Source organism: Branchiostoma belcheri, unplaced genomic scaffold (assembly GCF_001625305.1).
Source record: "Branchiostoma belcheri isolate BF01 breed outbred unplaced genomic scaffold, Haploidv18h27 scaffold312, whole genome shotgun sequence".
NCBI classification, from domain to species: Eukaryota; Metazoa; Chordata; class Leptocardii; order Amphioxiformes; family Branchiostomatidae; genus Branchiostoma; species Branchiostoma belcheri.
In genome coordinates this window covers 9,732-19,787 of record NW_017803924.1, presented here as the reverse complement: position 1 = coordinate 19,787, position 10,056 = coordinate 9,732, and the positions used below count along the sequence as shown (strand labels likewise).

The 10,056-nt window shown below is 37.8% G+C and overlaps 1 long non-coding RNA gene across 1 annotated transcript; it reads left to right on the top strand.

Moving 5' to 3' along the window:
* The first annotated feature begins 281 nt into the window (after positions 1-281).
* Positions 282-5,015, top strand: LOC109474728. Its single transcript, XR_002140498.1, has 2 exons — positions 282-617; positions 4,116-5,015. It is a non-coding gene; the product is annotated as an uncharacterized LOC109474728 (long non-coding RNA).
* The last annotated feature ends 5,041 nt before the right edge of the window (positions 5,016-10,056 follow it).

The following is a 10,056-nucleotide window of genomic DNA, read 5'->3' as shown; positions in this document are numbered from 1 at the left end:
GGGCCCAACCTCCCGTCCACACCCGAATGTTTTGAAACATTTCGCTGTCGCAGCCGAACAGTACCCGACCTCACCGAACACCAGCCAACCAAGACCTACCTTGCTCCCGACCTAGCCTCTACCGGGCACCGCGGATCGCTGGAAAAATAGTAGAAATTGGCCGAAATAAAGGGATAGTATACCAGAGAAGATCCAGGGCCATAGAAGCTCCAATTTGCGACCCCGTGGGTATACTATCCCTTTATTTCGCACCGGCTACAAAACCAATTTTTAGATAGTAAAGGACTTATAGGCATGCCAATAAGTGCATAAGTAAGGGCCTGGAGGACGTCCTCCCGTCCTCCAGAGGACGTGATAACGCATTGCTATCCTCTCGAGAGGATATCGGCCACAGCGCTCGTATTATTGGCCATGGACAGCGCACCACGTGATTGTACCGGGTACTGTGAAACCAGGCACCGATCGACTGGACCCGTTGGTGTTTGCTATACCCAGTATACGCACGCATTTTGGTTAAATTGTCCGAAATCTGCAATTTTTGAGGTGATGAAGATCGAGCAATTCACCTTCAGAGTGTGGACAGCTATTTGGACAAGTCCTGGGCAGTTTTTTCTCAGGTAAGGATGCCAAAACGTCGTATATATATAAACTTACGTAAACATACGGTCGGTGGGGAGGGGTACGGGTCTACAACCGTGGCTTTTTGCTGTTTGGGGGTAGGAAGTTTGTAATTTCTTTCTTCTTGTTGTGTATCGGAGTTCTGGTGGTCCAACGTCAATTTATTTTTTTAGACCGGAGCCTGTATCAAATATAAAGCCGAGGCGAACCGCCCCCCTCCCCCATGATCGCGACCCACATGGGTTTACGGAAAAACCGATCCAGTCCAACAGGCGGAAAAACCTACCCGGTCTGAGAAAAAGGTCTGCTTGGGGTCTAGGCCTGCTTTTATAGCCCAAATAACCACTATTTAAGAAATTTTATTGTGTTGAGAAAACAGATTTGATGTGCAGGTTGGATCCATGTACAAAGAAAGACAAAGAAGAACTAAGAAGGGTACAGAATCAAGCTGCAATATTCTGTATGAACAGAACTATTAAAGAGGTGCTAGTGTCACAGAAATGAAAAGAAACCTACAGTGGGTATCACTGGAAGGCAGAAGAAAAGTGTCCAGACTATGCATGATGTACAAAATGACTAGTTGGTGGATGTCCCAACTACTTTAATAGTACATGTACCTAATACCAGCCCAGAAGAGAACAAGAAATAGTCATGCCTTCAAGTAGTACCAGAGTTATCAACCTAGGATTGAGGTGTTCAAGAATTCATTCTTTCCTAGAAGTATCGCAGAGTGGAACTCGCTGTCACCTAGTACAGTAGGGGCATTGTCATTAGTTAGCTTTAAACAATGTCCAGAATTAGATGATCAAGGGTTAGGTGTAACAAGTCGATCGGTGTAATGTAGCCAGCTGCCGCCGTGCCGCGTGCCTGCGAAGCTGGTGTGTTTCGCCGAAGGGCAGTTATACTGGCTATTATTATATCCTGATACAGATTCAGACAGATTATAAGGTGTGGCTGCACATAAAAAGGGGATATGTAGGCTAACAGGAGGGGTACTAATTTCGGCCCATGTTCCATTTGCCAACACACACACTTTTTGTAATAGTTTGTCCTTTACCAAAAACCTGCGCAACATGAACTTTAATATTGACAGATAAAGATACTAGTAACAATGATTAAATCCACACAGGTGTATATTTTTACCTCAGTGCAGTGCCTTGCACCCAAGTGTAGTGGTTTGTGAAATTATATGAAATTTGGGTCATTTTTGCCAGTGGAACATTCTATCGCATCAGGCCTAGGGGCTAGGGGTGCCCTAAATTCTGACCTAGCCAAAACACAGGCATATGACTAAAACTATATACAACTGTTTTTCTGCCCCCAAACAAGTTTTTACCATTAGCGACTTGCTTCAAAGTGGCTGTTTCAAAATCAAAACTGCATTTTTAACACATACGCAACTGAACAGACTTTTGTGGGATTACAACAAAAAAAAGATTTTTGTGCCAAAACTGTAAATATGAAATTTTAACATCTAGATTGTCATTTTACATACATACTAGTACATACATGTATGTATTAGCATCACCATTTTGCACCAGGCCCACTGTACTTTTAGGCGGCATCTAAAAAGGTTTGTTTTGGTATTTTCGTCAGCTTCCGATGCGTTTTTGTGGCGCAACGATTTGATCTTTTACTCCGTAAATGAACCCAGGTAGGCTTATAATATTATACTAACAAGTTGTAGCACAAGGAAAATGTGATTAACAATGGCATTTAAAATATATGGAAATCTTACATAAAACTCATTGCCTTAAAACCATGGATTGAGTTTGCAAGGCAAATGATTGACTATACTTCCCAAAGAAATATTGGATTTATCCAATTGTTGAATATACCCCCCCTCCATGATTTACTATCTCCTAGAGCCGTGTACCTGTACATATAATTTGTTTAGATACACAGCTCTACTATCTCATTTAAACATTTTGAGTACACAACCCAAAAGGAAATGTTCTGATGAAATTTTTAATAGTGATTTTCAGCTTACAGTCTGATTACAGATCTAACACAATGTACAATCAATTGTAGGGTAGAACATTTGGATTAAATAAACTACCTGAAGAGGCAGGTTTTTCGGCCAGACCTCCACTAGAGTAACTAGATGTGGATACTATTGTTTGACTGGCTGAAAACAATCAGCTTTGTGATTAGGTAGGGGATAAAATTCATAAATGTCACCAATCCTGCTGAATTTAGCATTAAGCATTGTCCGAAACCCCCATGCAGACCCCTTTATTTTGACAGGTTTTTCAGACTCCCAGACTGGACAGGTTTTTCACCAACCCGATCCAGATAACTAGCCTTTGTGGGTCAGTCCATTTAGTAATAGTAGTTGAATAATTGGAATGTGACATTTTGTAATCTGCTCCAAATTAAAACTGACAGTGAGAGCTGCGTTTTTAAGGTACCATGCTTGTTATGGTACAAATACTGGGAGCTCTTTTCCAAATACTAGTGTATATATAGATTTGATCATAAGACTTAAAAGTTTATTTTGCACGGGATGTAAACCAATTGGCAAAACCTGTTTTTCCACCTTTTTTCTCAAAGTTGCACCTATGTAGCAAGAACCAGCATACTCCATGGTCAGCATAGCAGGCTAGATATGGAGTAATGCTACTACAGTTAAAATTCACTGTTCAATATAGCCTGGTATCCAGTCTCCACTCAGTCAGGCTGGGCATACATGTAAGAATGAGCATAAATGTAAAAATTTGGAATCCAGCTAGCTGCAGTGATAATTTTAAGAATATCCAGAAACACAAAGATTTCTCAAACAGGTGACATTGAGATTCTTACATGTACTGCATTCCAATAGCATTGAAAACAGCTCTGATCACATTCAGGTTAGAATCAAATGGGCCATAATATTTCGGATACACTATGAAATTTTCACAATGCACCTTGAATAACATTCTGCCTGTCATGTGAAGGGGGAGGGCAGACATACAGGTACAGTGCTGGTAGCTGTAATTACTGTAACATAAACAGGTTTGGCAAATAATCCAGTATTAGTTATATGCAGCCAAGGTAGCAAAGTTAACGTAACTGTAATTCTAGTGGTAAATCACTGATTTTGTATAAAGATTCATTATCTAAAAAGTACAATACTAGTATACTCAAGTTTTCCTGATTTTCAAATGCTATAAATTGTCTCCATAATTTGTCATCTTTGAGATGCAATTTACGTTAAGTTTATATTATTCATTTACAAGTTCATACCCGAGAGGTAACTGCAACACGAAATGATATATAGGATAATTTAAACATTGGTTATGATCAAAACTTTTAACATCAAACCAAGGATATTGTATACTATAGAATGTCCTTGATCATAACATTGAACAAATTGTGCATGATATTTGATAACTGGCAAGTTGAGAATATTAATACATGCATTGCATCACAATTCTTTTTTTCTAATTTCACAATTCTTGTGAATTTAGAAGCTAATTCTTAGTAACAATAGATATGTACATTCTATTTTTCTCCAGGGCCATAAACTTAAAGGAGTACCGGGCAGACTTCGCCTTTGAGGAAAGCATTCAGAACATGAAGCTGTGTGCGAACAGTGGAAGTCATCAAGCACTTGCTTCAACAAGATTTCTGCACAAGACTTGTTCTCAGGGCAAGTGAGAACAGATGAGAGCAGGCACCATTGTAACTAGTCAGCTATCTTGCCCAACTAGAAGAAGGCTATTACATACATTTTGTACATTTGTATATTTAGTTTTTATAAAAGTGTTGATAAGATAACACATTTGACATATGTAGGTATGTCAGCTGATTTTTAGGTAAAATGACCTACATGTAACCACTTTCTGGTAATGTTGATGGTATATTCACTCACACTGTATACAATACATATTGTATATACAATACATGTGTATTAGTTGAATATCATATCCTTGCACAGAAGCACAGAAGGAACTTCAAGCCTTATTGCAATTTCATACACACTGTTTGCAAGATATCAAACAATGAAATAGCAAAATGCATAATGAGAGTAAAATGCATAATGAGAGTGGCTGAGCAGGTACCATTTTATCAGTCAATTTATAAACATTAAACAAACCTCCTTGGTCAAAAATCTACTTATGATGTCTTTGTGTATCTTCATGGTTTGTTCTTCAGCTTCATCTCAATGAATATCCCTAGTCATCAAGTAAATTGACATATCAAGCTTTGTATGCAATCATTCCAGTACTTTTATCTTAAATATTGATGTACATGTATATGTAGTAGGCTTTTTAGAATATTGTAATAGAAATTGGTAAAGCCTGAAGAGGCTCAGGAAGGGAGCAATTGCTGACCTAGGCATTTATTGAAGGGGGGGGGTAGCTGCGGTGTATAAAGAAGCAGTATTAAACCTATTAAATGTTGTGTTTTACACATTCCAATATTGTCTGAAATTTTTCTGTCTGATTATAGATAAAGCTACTGAAGGTCTTCAGCCAAAGTTAATTTGTCTTGAAATATCAAATGCTTCTCCCAAGAATTAGACTTTTTATGGTAAATAATGAAAAATTTTGCAACGAAAGGAAAGTTCACTGAAATTGGTAATGTTAGGTTTGTTGTGACATACCAAGTAAAGATATGAATGTTTCGTTGAGAAGGGATTTTTATGCTAATGATGAAAAATTTTCAACGCGGAGCTATTTTGTAAAAATTGGTATTGTTGGGTCTGTTGCGATACGCCAAGTTCAAATATGTATATTTTGTTGAAAAATATTATTAGGGGGCCCCCTATGGACAGAAAAGGGATTTTTATGCTAATGATGAAAAATTTTCAACGCGGCACTATTTTGTAAAAATTGGTATTGTTGGGTCCGTTGCGATACGCCAAGTTCAAATATGTATATTTTGTTGAAAAATATTATTAGGGGGCCCCCTATGGACAGAAAAGGGATTTTTATGCTAATGATGAAAAATTTTCAACGCGGCACTACTTTGTAAAAATTGGTCTTGTTGGGTCCGTTGCGATACGCCAAGTTCAAATATGTATATTTTGTTGAAAAATATTATTAGGGGGCCCCCTATAGACAGAAAAGGGATTTTTATGCTAATGATGAAAAATTTTCAACGTGGCGCTATTTTGTAAAAATTGGTATTGTTGGGTCCGTTGCGATATGCCAAGTTCAAATATGCATGTTTCGTTGAGAAATATTGATAAGGGAGCCCCCCCTGCACAATATCTTGAAAAGTAATGTATTTTGCTGCAGTTCCCCTGCTTCTCGCCAGGATATCTACAATTTTTTTCAAGGTGTTACAACTAAAATAAAAGATGGAATTGTGAGGCCATGGTAAGATTACCTAATAATGGGTGTCTTCCGTGATTATCAGTCAATTTTGTTGCGAAATTGTCCCGAATTCCCCCAATATTTATTTGCTGCACTTTTATTGAAAACCGCATGGGCAACTTGAAACGGGTTTTCGTCTAATTACTAACGAACGGTTTGGGATACGGTCATAGTTACTTTGTTCAAAGTTATATAGTATCGTAGGCTATTCGTGTCTAAAATATGGTGTACCTGTGTTGATTGTAACGTGATCTATTTGGCTCTAAAGAATTCTTGGTAGGAACGCGTTTTACTACTTCGAGCCCCTAGAACTGGAGATAGGTGAATGGTCTATATTCTCATAAAAGATGAAGGAAGAGCAAATTTATTAACACTACAGGCAGGTCAGTATATCAGCCTGGTATTGTGCAAGTTTTGTCCGGATATACAAAATCCTTATCAATTTATGAAGGGAAGCGCACTTCTGTGAGATGCGATCCTAAAATCGTCTATGAGGAACGCAATGTTGGGACGACGCCTCCTTGCCAAAAGGTCTGGGAGTTATATTTCGCTAAGACTTCAACGCATTTCGTTTAAATTTGAGAGACTGATTTTAAAATGCGTTCCCACCCCATGCCCAAATTCCCATGCCGATATCACAATTTATTTTTGAGTTAACTATCTTTAAATCTTTTTGAGATTAACTTCCATAACTACTTCACATATCACAGTTCACATATCACCTCAATTGAAGATTGTATTTTCACAGGCATAAAAAGAGCAGTTTTATTGACAGCACAGCTAGAGCAGTACATCAGCCTGGTATTGCGAGAGTTTTGTCCCTACTATACAAGACCCTACTCGTTTTATGAATGAAAGCGCACTTCTATGCGACGCGGTCCTAGAATTGTAATGTTGGGAGGATGTCTTCTTGCCACAAGGAAACCGCAACATCTCGGCGGCCATAGCGCGCTTAGAACTCAACAGATTTCTTTCAAATTTTTGGGACTGATTTGTAAATGCTTTGATAGCCGATACCCAAATTCTCATGTCGAAACAATAATTCTTTATTTATTTATTAAGTTTTACCACGTACAATATGCACTGTGGATGGCATGGCGAAACAGGTGTTTCTGACATGAAACACCCTTTCAGAGCCGCCATACCAATAAAATGACAAAACAATACAAAACGTAATCAAATCACATAATACAATTTGAGAAACAAATGAATAAACTTAGAAATACAAGGCAAGTCAACTTATTGACATTGTGAGAGTTATTGATTTGAGACAACAAAGAACGACAGTTATATAGCCAGCAGTGATATCACAGTTAGCGCGGTCTTGTGGCCAGACAAGTAGCGCAACCACAAGATAACTGCCACGTACAGGGTTGCTCTAAACTGTAGGTTTGGCAAAATCTTTGTGGAGTTACTATCATGTAACCATCTAGAAATTAAATCGTACTTCTATAACAACTTCGCATGCCGTGAATACCTTCTATCTTCACAAGAGATATAAAAGAAAAGGTTATCTATTAACTGGACAGCTAGATAAGTATATTAGCCTTGTCTTGTATAAGTCTATAAAAATATATACGCTTATATGCGGTGCAAAATATCTTAATTGTCTGTATTTTGGACGCCTCCTCGCGTGAACGCTCTAGGTCGCACAGGGCACATAGGTGATATGCATTTATTTGGATTATTCGTTCTGAATTTGGATTGTGAACATGTTACACGTGAACGTGTATAATTGAATCGATATGCTAAAATCATGGAATATCACCGATCTACGTCATATCTCGGTGAGAGAAGACAAACGTGTAATTTGTGAAATCATTATAGCTCATCAACCCCTCAGTTGCCTATATTGACTACGCTTACCGTTATTTAAGTGTTACACGAGTTCGTAAGACTTTTGGGTGTACAGGATAATACCCTTTTATTTTGTTGACTTTCAGAGATGAGTAATGGACTTGTCGTGGAATGGAATTGTGATCGCCTGCGTTGCAGCCGACCGATGATGATGATGATGAATTTGCATTAAAATGAATGCTGATAGGTGTGAACCAATGAAATTTTATGGAAAGGTTTCAGCTTCCGCTTGAAGTCAGTACATTGTTCAGTGTAACAGACCCTCTTTTCCCTCAGGGAAACTTATACAAATAGCTACTATTATCTATTGTGAATAAACTCTAGTTTATCTGTAATTCATGAAATGATCTTTTGTGTTCATATACAACGTTTCTCATTTTATATCATAACTAGGAAAAGACACACTCAACACAAACGTCTGAAATACCAAGATTTGTGTGATTTTATTGACACACATGACAATGAAACCAGTGTTTTCAGCTACCTTTCTCGTAATGCTACACATATCAATAATCCACAGGATACAAATCTGGTATGATTTAAAGGCACCCGAATTGATAGATGCTATAACTGTTACAATGTTCACAATTCTCCTCAATCCTATTGTTTCATATGGTTTTTCCATGTGTTTAATGGAGACCAAGTAGAATACAGGGTTCTCACCAGATTTTTTCAAAGCGTAGGGGACACGTACAGAAGGGCAACTTTCTGTGGCACAAGCCACACATTGAGTCCACAAAACATGTATGCAGTAGGAGAGTAGTGTTCTCCGAGAAAACTCATGAACCTGACAGTGAGGCACTTTCCAATCAGAGAAGTTTGCACAAATAGCTACCATCAATTATAGATGGACTAAACACTAGTTCATCTTAATTCAGAATGATATATAATTTTTGTAGTTATGTTATCTATCTCGGTGGAACGTTTAGGGGTACAAAGTCACATGGCACATGTTTCGCCCCTTCTATAATTGAATATATAACAATAACTGTAAGAAGGCACGCTCAACACATGTACGTATGAAGAATTTCTTAATCTGCTCATATCCATACAAAAACTGACAATGAAAATGCTGGCTTAAGGTTACAAGTATCAGTAGTTCTTGGGAAATAATATGTGATCACATACAGTAGTCATAAGACAATAATCCACACCTGTGACAGTACTATAAATTGCATTTCTTTCCACAAATTTTCATTGCCATTGTTTTCTCAAAGCTCAGTTCCTACATGTAGCTATCCAGGACTTTGAGGTGGCCCAGTGTGGTCTGCTTTCTGGTGTCCACAGTTCAGCTGTATGTTGACGTCTGGCACCTGTGACAGGAAGAGGGAAGAATGTCAAATCATGCACCAGCTTCAAGCTTCTTCTACTTAGAGTTAAACATAAACCTGGCATCAAAATCAACCTGAACAAACATAATTACATCACGAGTTTCAGTTTCTACAATCAAAACAGAGTAATAATAATATCATGCACATGTAATTCTGTCATGCAAGGAGATGATATATAGTGATAAAAAAACCTAGTACATGTAACTAATGATCACTTGATGATCGATGAATTATGTTTACATCAATCAGCACATTGGAATAAGCAAATTGAAGGACAGTCACAAGAAGGCACATGAACTGGTACCTCAAACAATGTTTTCATGACTGATGACAGTCTATCATCATCTTCCTTATGGCAATCAAGGGGGTTAAATACTGACTGGATCTATTTTGCACTACAAGCTAGCTATAGGTGTGACGGTTGTGGAGTTATTAATGTGGCTCAAAACATAGAATATAGATGATGTTATTGTACAGCATTATTATTATGTTACATCATATTAATTCTCCATGTTGCAGCATTCTTTAGTACTAGGCTAAACCAGTTATGACATATACCAGGCTAACAAATTACACTGAATGTAATACACTAGTATTTTAAACTGGAAAATATGACTTGTGAGGGAACAAGTTGTTGCAACTCAAAAGTATGTCTGAATCTGATGCTTTTCCATGACCCGTGGTGAAGATTTTTGCAAACATTGATGTGATTGTAAATGTGTAACAGTAGCCTTCATTTACTCCCCCCTCTCTGTATAGGAGTACTGTAAGGAAATTTAAGTGCAGCAATTTTATCAGCCTGATCTTCCTAGATATGCAACAAATAAAACCCTTGGCAGATACCACTACAGTCAAAATCATAGTTGACCGTTGAATAAGCATTTAAACAATTTACCCAGTACACCCACAACTTCAGCAATTTGTGAGAAAAATTCTTCAATTTTGAC